Genomic DNA, 12,872 nt, shown 5'->3' with positions numbered 1-12,872 from the left:
ACTGTAAAAAAAAAAAAAGTATATATTTTGTGCTATTTCTTTGCTGTACAGTGAGGTGCTAGAGCGTTAAGGTATCATCTTGTGCTCTTGAGCAAACACCATTGGTGTGATTGAAATGTAGATCATGGAGAGTGAAGCAAAGAAATTTAAGACAACAATCAGGATTATTCATCAGTAAGAACTACTAATGCGATGCATAGAAATTTGTCTGACAGGATCACTAATATGTCCTAATATTTAACTATTCCATGCCCCTTCGATTGATTCTGTAACGTATAATTTATGTGCTGCAGGAGTACTACTGGCCTAGTAGCTGCATATAAATATAACATGGGAGTGAGTATGTAGATGTCTTCCTCATTGGTAAAATGACCAATGGGATGATGTCAGACAAAGACATATAAGCCCTAGTTGAGAGGGAAAATTTTACCTCCTTTTTTGCCAAGTGCTGGGCCCTGGGTTCTAGCCTAGCGGGTTGAGGTCTTTATCTCCTTTTCAGCATAGGGAACATCAAGGGGCATTCTAAATGGTGATAGGAGAAGTCCACAGGGAAGAGATTGCAAATTGTATTCTTTCATTCAAGGCAAAGAGAGTTTCGAGGGAAGAAGTCCCTGAAATTTGGGGAGGGAAGAGTTCCATTTCTGAAAATCTGCTGTGGTGAGACCAGAGCTCAAGGACTGGAGTGACTGGTCTATACAGCCAGGGTCTTATTGTGGCAGGGATCGCCTAGAAGAGCTGAAGAAGCCGAGAGAGACCCTCTGGGCTAGTATTCCAATTGCACCAAGGGATTCAGAGAGAGAAGATAGAGGGAAAGTGGGAGAGGGCTTATTCTGAGGTCCAGGAACCCTGCCAGAGAGCTGAGTATGGAAATGCTCTGGTGTAGTGAAGATCAGAAGAGCAAATTCCTGACTGTAAGCCAGGAGTGAAGAAGACCAGGGATCCTGGACTGGAGACTGGAAGAAAGAGTCCTCAGAATGGAGAGGGAAGAAAAGAAAATCCAAGTATTTCTAAATATTGATGTCTCTTCATTCCTTGTCTCTGAAATAATAGCTACTATTCTGTTTTTAATCACCAGGTAAAGACTATAGGCCCAATATTCAAATGGAGTTATATGTTCAATGAGAACTCTGCTGTCTGGAGATTTTTTAGTCCTTATCCCCCAGATTCTATACATTTTTGTGTCCAAATTTCTGACTAGCGCACAAATTTGTGCACATAAGTTACAGAATAGTGCCAGTTGTGCATATAACTTAAATTAGGCACCAATTGTCCTTAAGTACCAAGAATAGCCCTTAAGAGGTGTTAATGTGCACTAATATGCAGTTACATATGTAACTGTACTTAGGCACTATTCTACAGGGCCGCCGAGAGGGGGGACAAAAATTCCCGGGCCTCCAAGGGGGGCCCGGCACCGCAGTCCCACCCGCCCTCCGTCGTCGACCGTCTGCCACTGGGCTGGGCCCCCTGCATTGAAATCATAGCGCCTCTCACCTCCGTGTGAAAGCGCTGCAGGCAGCAGGGCAGCAGATCGCCTCCCTTCGGGCCTCCTTCCCTCCCTGTGTCCCGCCCTCGTCTGATGTAACTTCCGCGAGGGCGGGACACAGGGAGGGAAGGAGGCCCGAAGGGAAGCGATCTGCTGCCCTGCTGCCTGCAGCACTTTCACATGGAAGTGAGAGGCACTGTGATTTCAATGCAGGGGGCCCGGCCCGGTGGTGGACAGAGGGGGGTGGGTGGAGGGGGGGGGAGCGGCAGGGGCGACGTTGGGGGGGTGAGGGGGGAGCGGCAACCTCGGTGGGGGGGCCCTGGGGGCGGCCTTGCCCCAGGCCCAGCCCAGTCTCTCAGCGGCCCTGCTATTCTATAAACTTAGCACCTAAATGGTATAGCACACAACTACAAAGGGGGTGTAGACATGTGTGGATCAGGGACGTGTCTTGCAGCAGCATGCGCAAGTTATACAATGTTATTGCACACTGCCAACTTTAGGCACGACATTTACACCTGCCTTTGACATGCACACAATCGCTGTTATAGAATTGGCACTTAGGACTAGATTCTATATATTGGGCCTAAATAAATCAACACTGAAATGAAATATGGTTAGGAGTATTCTCTAAAGTACACCTAAATTTAGACATAATTTATAGAATACACCTAAATTTCTGCACGGTTTATAGACTACACCGAGCGTCCTTACTCATGACTAAAGTATGGTAAGCAAACCTCTTGTGCTCATGCCCAATTAAACTGGGGAGAAGGGAGTCCAATGTATGACCAGGGGGGAAGAGGCACCAGTGCCTTCTGGATCAATTATGATCTCCAGCACAAGACAAGAGAACACAAAAAAAATGTAAATGAACTTTCCCCAATGTTCTTTTATAGCAATCTTGACTGATGATCTGACAGTAAGGCAAAGTGCCTGCAGTGAGGGGGCCAAGGAGAAGCAGTGAGTGACTCTGCAGGGGTTTCGCCCTGGTATTTTGATGTTGTTTTCATGCTATTTGTTTTGTCTTGTGGTTTGTATTTTATGCTTTGTTTGTACCTTGGGAACAGCTTAGTTTTAAGCGATATAGAAGTTTGGAAAATAAATAAATGGCTGCAAGCAAAAGATCTTTTAAGCTAGGTCTTTGTGGAAAGCTTGTTCTCCCATAGTCCAATCCGGAGCAAACCTTTTACCCCCTATTCCCCGGAAACCCTATTACACTGGAAACCTAACTCCGACCTGGCGTTAGGTTTCCATCGGTAAGGGCAGGGTTTGGAGGGAATATCTAAGGACCTAAATTTGCATAGGATTGACTATAATTGCACTAATCTTTAGTTTGCACACTGCCCCCAGTGCTAGAGCCATCTGAGCGTTGTGCACTCACTAACGCTGGTGCTAATCGCTTCTAACACTGGCGTTAGCTTTTGAGCATCAGCCCATCAGGAAGGAAGTTGTCAATGTGGGCTACCATTATGACGTGCTATTTTATCACTAACTCATACTATTTTAGCACAGGTCCCATTGTATGCAGTGAGACCTAGTTACTAATAATAGTAATACTACTAATACTAATAATACTAATAGTATAATAGCACATTTTAACTAGCCCACATTAATAACTTCCCCCTTTAACTCTACCGACTGCGACTGGGATAACTAACTGCTCTGCATTATCTTCTGCTTTAACAATTAACATGAGGTACCATGCTACAGGTAGATTGTAAGCTCTCTTGAGCAGGGACTGTCCTTCCCCTTGTTAAACTTATACAGCGCTGCGTAACCCTAATAGCGCTATAGAAATGCTAAGTAGTAGTAGTAAGTAGTAGTTATGTGCAAGGCATGGGCACAGTTTGGGAGCGAGGGGGAGCATTGTACCCCCAAACACTGGTGCACCAAATGCCTGACTCTATCCTGCCCCATGCATTCCAGTATCTCTCTCTTTCTCTCACTCACTCACTCTCTCTCTTCTCCTCCTTCTTCCCTATTCAGCTTTGCCCTTTCTTGCCCCCTTGAGCATCCACCCCCTCCCCCTCACACCTGTCCTAGAACTAAAACAGCCACTGCAGAGTTGCTTGTTTTTGGGCTTGTTGCCACCAGAGCCACTTTTACCAATGGGCAAAGGGGGCAGTTATCCCAGGCCCCTGCTTAGAGGGGGCCCAGCCACAAAGTTACCCATTGGAAAGTTTTTAGCCCAGAGTCCAGTCTTTCATTCTTTCTTGATTTGTCTGTTTCCCCACAACTTGCGAATCCTGCATCTCCCACTCTCTCTCTCTCTCTCTCTCTCTCTCTCTCTCTCTCTCTCTCCCACTCTCTCTCTCTCTCTCTCTCTCTCTCTATCCCCATGGTGTACTTTTTCAGCTTCACAGGCAGCAGCAGTGATTAGGACAGGCTGCTAGCATCAGAGTTCTTCTGCTGCTGCATCCCACCTACTCTGATTCAGCTTCCTGTTTCTGCATAGGCCGGATGCAGCAGTGAAAGGGCTCCATCGCTGGCAGCCTTTTTAAATAAGAAGGTAATTTTTGTAATTTGTGAGTGGTAATCTGAGAGCTAAGTTTTTGATAGCACAGAGGCTGACCAATCAGTGGGGTTTTAAAAGCTGCGCCATTTTTTCGAGGGGTTGTCTCTGTGTTATCCGCCGTCAGTAATGAGCGCGAGTAAGTACGTTGTTGCAGTGCCGTAGCGAGGGTGCCTGACACCCGGGGCAGGTCGCCGCTGCGCACCCCCCCGGGAGCAGGGCACGGCGCCCCCCCCTCTGGAGCGCTCCCCCCAAAAACGCACCCTACCTTTCAGCGGGGGTCAGGCGGGAGGGCCAATCCGCCCCCAGTGCACGTCACTGGGAGCTGCGTCGGCTCTGCTGCTTCCCTGCTTTCTCTGCCCCGGAACAGGAAGTAACCTGTTCCGGGGCAGAAAGAGCAGGGAACCAGCGAGCCGACACCCCCCCCCAGTGCGTGCACCCGTGCCGGACCGCCCCACCGCCCCCCCTTCCTACGCCACGGCGTTGTTGAACTGATTAACCAACAAGTTTGTATTTTTATTCACTGATTCTCTTTTATGATTTCAGATTGTCCAGTGATCCTGAAGCAGAAATCGAAACACTGGCTATCGTTGATCACGGTCACAAATTCTCAAAGAGAACACAGAGATCTGATTAAGCTAAGTTTGTGTAACATTACTATTTAGCTCTTAGACAACAGAGTTTAGAGGTTTTTCTGGCCAATGATGAGGAAGTCCAACCCCGAATGACCTTTACATTGTGTCATGGGGTTTCTCGAGGCCTTTTCCTCTAAAAATCTTTATTAGTTACTGGGAGTACCTGTATCATAACAGTCACACGTTTCTCATTGAGGACCTATATAATATTATTTACCCTGATCTGAATGCTTAAGGTGCCTCACCCCAATTGTTTGCTTAGTTAACTTCTTCCACACTCACAGGCATCCTGTGACAAATTCTTCCATACCCATGGGAATCCCACAATCCCCATTCTCATGCAGCTCTAATTCTTTTCAGTCTCTTTTCCATTCCATGTTATACAGTTAATGCGGAAATCATTGCATGCTAAATGTCATTCCACAGTGTTAATTGTTAATGGGGGTATACTCTAACAGTGTGTGCTAATTCCTGTGTTAACTCCCCATGACACTCCATTTTAACTGGAATGTTTGTATAAACTTGTTGTCACCATCTAGGATCCCTGAGCGAATTAAAAGAGGAGTTATTGTCTTGCCCCTGATGCAGCAAAGGTTACAAAACAAGGGCCCCCATTGTGCACCTTATGTTAGCTATGGGGGGGGGGGGGGGATTTATCAAGGTAAGGTAAAAGTTTGCCTTTTACAGCACTTTGATCTTCCATGGGATTCAGCAACCTGCAGGATCTCAATACCACAGGTTGCTGAATTCTGCCTAAAAAAGCATGATAAAATAACCCCAGATTTTTGCTGGGGTTATTTTACGACCCAGAAGCATTGGGCCACAAAGCCATAGCCCAGTGCTCTCAGGCCAGGTCTGAATAACGGGCCCGGTCTGGGTCCCTCTTCCCTGATTAAGCCCTCCTTCCCGATTAAGACCCCCCTCTATCCTCAGACCCCCCGATCACGACCCCCCTTGCCCCATCCCCCACAGGTGCTACCTTTCATAGCATTGGTGGTCCTGTGAGGGGGTCCAGAGGGTCTTCAGGGGAGTCATCTAGGGTTCTGGAGGGATCCAAGGGATCTTTGATGCCCAATCGCTCCTGCCCTATCCAGTGCTGCTCTCCAAATGGTGCCCCTAGTAGTAGTCTGCCCAAAGACTCTTTGGACCTACCCAGACCACCAGATGATCCCCCTGAAGACCTCACAGAACCCTCCCTCCCACTGGACCACCAATGCTGTGAAAGGTAGCCCCTGTGGGGGATGGGGTGGGGGGAGTCTTGTTCAGGGGAGGTCCAAGGCCAGAGGGGGTCTTTATCAGGAGAAAGGGACCCAGTCTGTCAGCCAAGGATCATTGGGCCTCAGATGCTCCCAGGTGGTAAAATAACCCCAGCATAAAGCTAGGGTTATTTTATCATGCCTTTTTGGCACTAATGTAACTTGCAGTATATCACTGCAAGTCGTATTAGGGTATTTGAATAATACTGAGATGCACAATATACATTTGCATATTTTGCATCTCATTACTCCCTAACCCAAAGCAACTTAATGTTTGCTGTGGTATTTTAAGCCAAACAGCATTAGGGCCAAATAATGCACATCAAGGGCAAACTAACGTGAATTACTGCCCTAACATCGCTTGATAACCACCCCCCCCCCCTCCCGGTGTTTGGATTATTATTGGTTTGAAGAATTTAATTTATATTATTGAATGGACTATCAATTTGAAGACTACAAGTTATACTGATAATTGTATTTGTTTATTGGACAGTGAGTTGGGAATTTTTTTAGGACCGATGATAGAGAGCTGCTGCCTGTTGAATGATTTTGCTCACAGAGCTGATGACCTGAAATTCTTTTCTCTTAGCACTGATGGAGCTGTGCAAAGATTGTGAATTAAAAGAAAAAGTTGAAATTATTTCTTTTTCTATGTTTTAACTTTTTGGTCCTTTGCCATGAGCAGCAAAGTATTTGTATGATTATTGGGTTGATAAAAGGCTGGTTGATCTAAACCCATGAAGCAGTGAGCAGCAAAACAAGGGGTCCTTGTCGGGTGAATAAATGACTGGAATGCATAGAGAGACGTTTTTATGATTTGATTTTTAAGAATGTGATTTTTGCTTTCTGAACTGAGAATTATTTGTTTAGAAATTTGTAATTTGTTCCGGGATGGGCAGCTTGGATAGACCACATGGTCTTTATCTGCCTTCATTTTCTTCTGTTTCTATGTTCCTGTGCATATCTGGTATGACAATTTGTACTTTATTAAATATATATGATCTGCAAGTCAAGCGACATCAGTCTCCTCAGGAATTTTCTGGCCATTTTTTTGTTCAGTTTCTAATGCTTGTTTCTTTGGCTGGAGAAGACTAATGATTGGATAGTTCCTAACAGTTGACCCATAGTATGTATAGGGCTGTACAACGCAGAGGTTTCCACCTAAGCTGTTAATTTTTGTCTGCTTGTCTTTCAGTTCATAATTTTAGCAAAAGCATAATAGTGTTTTGATGTTTGTCTGCTACTCCTAGTTCTAAGTTAGTAAAAGCCCCCCAGAGTTTGCTTTCCAGCTTCTGTTTCCACCAATAAGGCGGAGAGCAGGTCTTTCCCTTCTGTGAACATGGTCTTTCTGTATTCCTTCGGCAGCAGCTACACCAAACAATCAGGCCTCCAGAGTTCAGAGCAAAGCAATAGCAGGTGGTAATTTAATTACTATAAATCTTATATCTGAATCTGTCATTTGTTAGCTTAACTGACTACAGCTGGCCCTCATCTCTGATTATCATCATTGCTATTAACTATCTTCTTTTATCTTAACAGGTTCAAAGAAGGTATGGATTTCACATTGGTTATTTGCATAGGGCAGGCCTGCACAGTGCCAAAAGCCAAACAGAGCCTTGTGATCTGGATTTCGGCTGATGAGGCCGTACAGGTGCTGGGCTTTGAGGACTCAAGCAGGAGGCAAACTGGATGTGTCACCGAACTAAGTAATCTTTTGATGCTATTCACAGAGAGAGATTTATTCACGCTGAAAGTTTGAGCCAATTATTTGATCTGGCTGAGGGTGCCAGCGTGATGTTTGAAGCCAAGCTGCATGGAAAGGCTGAGTATCGCAAAATGTTGCATTTCCAGAATATCCAACCCTAGAGTTGCTAAGAGAAGGTAGTTAGACAATTGCAGTGTTGGGTAAAAATTGAGCTGGCCAGTCCTAAAACTGCCACAGGGCATAATAATCAAACAAAGATATTATTAAAAGTAGACTGAAGTGCTACTGGAAAGAAGATATTCTTTTGTAAGTGAGATTCATTGATGTAAACAAGGCATTTGAATGCATGTTACGGGTTAATCCTTATGACCTATACATACGGAAGTTTCAAATCATCGCCTCTGGATGTAGAGAGAACAAGCAGAGACACTTCAGCTGCTGAATTCTGCTGGTTAAGCAGCCATGAGTCAAGATATGCGTATGGGAGAGAAATGCAGCTTTTCCCCTTCTCACATGAAGCATTTATGGCAAATTGTTACATAAACTAATTAATTGGCAAAAGACCAATAACTATCATCAATGTTGCTCACTGTTAATTTTGAAATGTTTTGTAATTCGTATTCACAGAACATTAAAAACTGAGTACGAGCCATTTAGCCTGATAAGGAAACCCAGCACAGTTGTGTAGACATTACGTAACTATATAGGAAGCATTCTTGCACGCTAGAATAGCCTGAAATTGAATATGTTTCAGACAGAGATGATCCCAATAAGGTTTGTTTCTATGGGTCTTTAGAAAGTGAAGTGAATCCCCTCTGGTCTGGAAGGCCTCTGGTGTGGTTGATGCTGAGGGCCTGCCTGGGGTATTCTGAGGCAGAGAAAGGGCATGTGAACAACTACGGGACAAGCAAAAGTACAAGGAGGAAAAGTGATTTGCTCAAACACCCAAACAAAGTAATTGCTCTTTGGAGTCCTTTAGTTATTCATAATGAGGGAATAATTCCTTTGCCCTTTCAGTGTGGTGAGCCAGGACATATGACATATATGAGCCCTGAGAATGGCAAGGACAAATCAAACTGGGATATACAGATAAAGTATCGCGTATCAAGTAAAATGAGTATATCTTGTTGGGCAGACTGGATGGACCGTACAACTCTTTATCTGCCATCACTTACTATGTTATTATGTTTGCATACACTACAGGGCACCAGATCTGCCTTTCAGAAGAGTAGCCTAATGGTTAGTGCAGTGAGCTAAGGACCTGGAGAACTGGGTTCAGTTCCCACTGCAGCTCCTTGTGACCTTGGGCAAGTTACCTAACCCTCCATTGCTGTGGGCTCATAACTTAGATTGTGAGCCCACCAGGGACAGAGAAAGTAGTTGCATATAATATACATAAACTGCTTTGGTTGTACCACAGAAAGATGGTATATCAAATCCATGACTCCTTACCCTTTCAGCTTCTTTCTCTGATCACACCCATGAACCACTATCATTCTGGGCTTCCTGCCAACACATGAGCACAGGTTTTCATTTTTCCATTCATATGAGCTAGGATGTTGCTGGATAAATTTGCCACAGAGCCCTATTTTACACAAAACATAGAGATTGGAATTGAGATATCCAGGTCAGGGTGTGCTTAATTTAGGTGGCATTTTAGAAAAGGATCTCCTGATCTAGAACCATTTCTAAAATATAGGCAGGAGTGTATGTGTATGTGCTGGCATGTGCCACAGGTGCAACTGGAAATGCGACACTTATACATCTATGTCAGCCATTTTGCAAATCTACAGGTGTGTAATTGCTGCTAATTAAGCACAGAGTCTGCAGTCTCTTTTTGTTTCTTATTTACCCCACCCCACCCCTTTTACAAAGCCGTGCTAGCGGCTGCCAGTGCAGTAATGCCAACACAGCCCATTCAAAGTGGAGTGGAGTGTGGCCTAGTGGTTAGATTGGTGGACTTTGGTACTGGGGAACTGGGTTCAATTCCCACTGCAGGCACAGGCAGCTCCTTGTGACTCTGGGCAAGTCACATAACCCTCCATTGCCCCAGGTACAAATAAGTACCTGAAAATAATATGTAAGCCGCATTGAACCTGCTATGAGTGGGAAAGCATGGGGTACAAATGTAATAAAATAATTACCATGCAGCAGCCACCAGCTTGGTTTTGTAAAAGATGGGGGGGGGGGGGGGGGGTTAGTGAGGGAAAGAAACAACAAGGGTTTAAGGAGGATGAGTCCTCTAGTTCCTCCTATAATGGACTGGCCAAAACGAGCCCTTTTAAAAATCTATATGCATTTTAGAGCACGTGGAAATCTTGACATGTGAATTTTCGCACATTCACATGTAGTCCCTTTGTGATATAAGAAATATACTTGTAGATTTTAGTCCTACTCAAGCCCCACCTATTTCAGGCCTAATCCACACCCTCTTTGCAAGTATAAATATCAGTTTTCTAAAATTAGCTTTTACATGTGAATAAAATATGCACGTGCAAATGCCAATTTTTAAAAATGTTTTATTTATGACTACAGTAGCTTATCAAAGACTTAAACAAGTAAATACCGGATACAGAAATGAAGAAAAATTAAAGGAACAATATTTATGCTCTCAGCCATCAATTAAGGGAGAAATTTCAGTAGGAAAAACATAGAAATAATTATTATAGAAATGGATGCCATACATGCAATACTTAAACACCCAAATTAACCTCAGTAAATTACAGTTACCTAGATAGTAACACCAATTTGTATAGGAAACATTATCAAGAAAAGCTGACAATTGTTTGGGACAAATGCCAGTATTTACACAATTCTTAGTATTGGGGAATTCCTATAAACCATTTTTGGACACATCTATCACAATTCAAGGAATCTCTTATCAATTGGAAAAACAGCTAAAAATATTAGGTGTCATTCTTGATGAGAATTAAACACTTGAACCCCAAATCAATGCAAGCTTTTAACACCTTTTAAAACTGAGAATGATTGCATCTTTTTTCAGCTAGTCAGCTTGTAGATCATTGGTACAAACTTTATAGCTTTGTCACACATTCCCAGTGGTCCCACAGTTCCCAGAAAGCACTCACAGACCCAACACACAAACCACCAGGATTCTTTATCAGTCCAGACAGGCAGGGCGAACAAATAAATGTGTTTATTCTCAGACCTTGAACAGTGGACAGAAAATGTGCAATCCGCAAACAATAACAGGTAACTGAAATATGGATTAATTATAACACTAACTAAACATTTGTTTACTTCCTAGAAAGTACCTGCGGAGATCAGGACATATAGCTACTTACCAGTTATCAAATATAACTGTTTTACAGGGCTTAAGCAAAGAGCATTCTCTCAGTCTCCCAGGCTGAAACTGGGGCAAAAGTCAATACAATTCAAATGTAAAAAGCTCCTGGGACAATCAGAGCTCAGTCAACAACATTTTAAAAAAGCTGGTTACATCACTACAGTCATTTCCTTTATCTGTGTTAACTAAAGAAGGAAAAGGTCAGTTCTTTGTAACAGCTTAAAACATAACATGCACCACCTGCTGGCCAACCTAGAGAAATGCACTTCAAGAATTATTAAAGGCAGTTTTTTACAGGCTTAAAACACACTGTTCTGTTACACCTCCCTCCGCAAGAGAGAGACTCTGGACTGCGACCTCTATAGATCGCTGATGAGGACTTGAGAGTCCAGTGTCAGGGTGGTTCTGGTTCTTCCTTTCTGGAGAGTCCATCAGCTTTACAATGTTCACTGCCCTTCCGGTGCTTATAACAGAAGACTTTACCACACTCAGTACATTTATTTATTTGGTACATTTGTATCCCACATTTTCCCACCTATTTGCAGGTTCAATGTGGCTTACATAATACCATAGAGGCATACGCCGGCTTCGTTAGGACAGATACAATGTAGTATTGTGGTAGAATAAGGATTATTGGAACAGACACATTGGGAATCATCAAACAGTTTTAATCCTGTATGCTTCATTTTGTGAATATTGAGTATCTTCTGAAAGAATGTTTTTACTCCCGTGTGGATTCTCCGGTGCTTTGTTAGCTATGATTTACGAATAAAGCTTTTTCTACATTCAGTGCATGTAAATAGTTTCTTCCCTGAATGGATTCTATGCTGCTTTGACAAGAAATTCCAGCAACTGAAACTTTTCTTACTCTCGAAACTGGTCTCTCTCCTGGGTGAAAATTTTGAATTTCTTCTGGATCTTTCTTCCTGGTTGAAGCTACTGTCATAACCAGGACAAAAAAGATATTCTATTATCAGTGTTTTTCTGATATTCTGTAATGTTGCTTTATTAATACAGCTTTTCCCATATTCCAGGTTCTTTATTATTTTTCAGGTAAAATATGTCTCTTTTATACATGTTTCCTGTTCTTCTAGTTCCCCCTTTTGAATGAAAGTTTTTTCACAGTCTTAACATTTAGATGGTCATAAGTACGTAAGTATTGCCATACTGGGAAAGACCAAAAGTCCATCAAACCCAGCATCATGTTTCTAACAGTGGCCAATCCAGGTCACAAATACCTGGCAAGATCCCCGAAAAATTACAAAACATTGTATACTGCTTATCCCAGAAATAGTGGATTTTCCCCAAGTCCATTTAATAAACGTCGATGGACTTTTCCTTTAGGAAGCCATCCAAACCTTTTTTAAACTACGCTAAGCTAACCGCCTTTACCAAATTTTCTGGCAACGAATTCCAGAGTTTAATTACACGTTGAGTGAAGAAAGATTTTCTCCAATTTGTTTTAAATTTACTACATTGTAGCTTCATCGCATGCCCCCTAGTCCTAGTATTTTTGGAAAGTGTAAACAGATGCTTCACATCTACCCATTCAACTTCACTCATTATTTTATAGACCTCTATCATATCTCCCCTCAGCCGCCTTTTCTCCAAGCTGAAGAGCCCTAGCCATTTTAGCTTTTCCTCATAGGAAAGTCGTCCCAACCCTTTTATCATTTTCGTCACCCTTCTCTGCACCTTTTCTAATTCCACTATATCTTTTTTGAGATGTGGCGACCAGAACTGAACACAATATTCAAGGTGCGATCACACCATGGAGCGATACAAAGGCATTATAACATCCTCGTTTTTGTTTTCCATTCCTTTCCTAATAATACCTAACATTCTATTTGCTTTCTTAGCTGCAGCAGCACACTGAGCAAAAGGTTTCAACGTATCATCAATGACGAAACCTAGATCCCTTTCTTGGTCCATGACTCCTAACGTGGAACCTTGCATTACATAGCTATAATTTGG

Source organism: Microcaecilia unicolor, chromosome 1 (assembly GCF_901765095.1).
Source record: "Microcaecilia unicolor chromosome 1, aMicUni1.1, whole genome shotgun sequence".
Lineage (NCBI taxonomy): Eukaryota > Metazoa > Chordata > Amphibia > Gymnophiona > Siphonopidae > Microcaecilia > Microcaecilia unicolor.
This window is presented reverse-complemented; position numbering follows the sequence as displayed.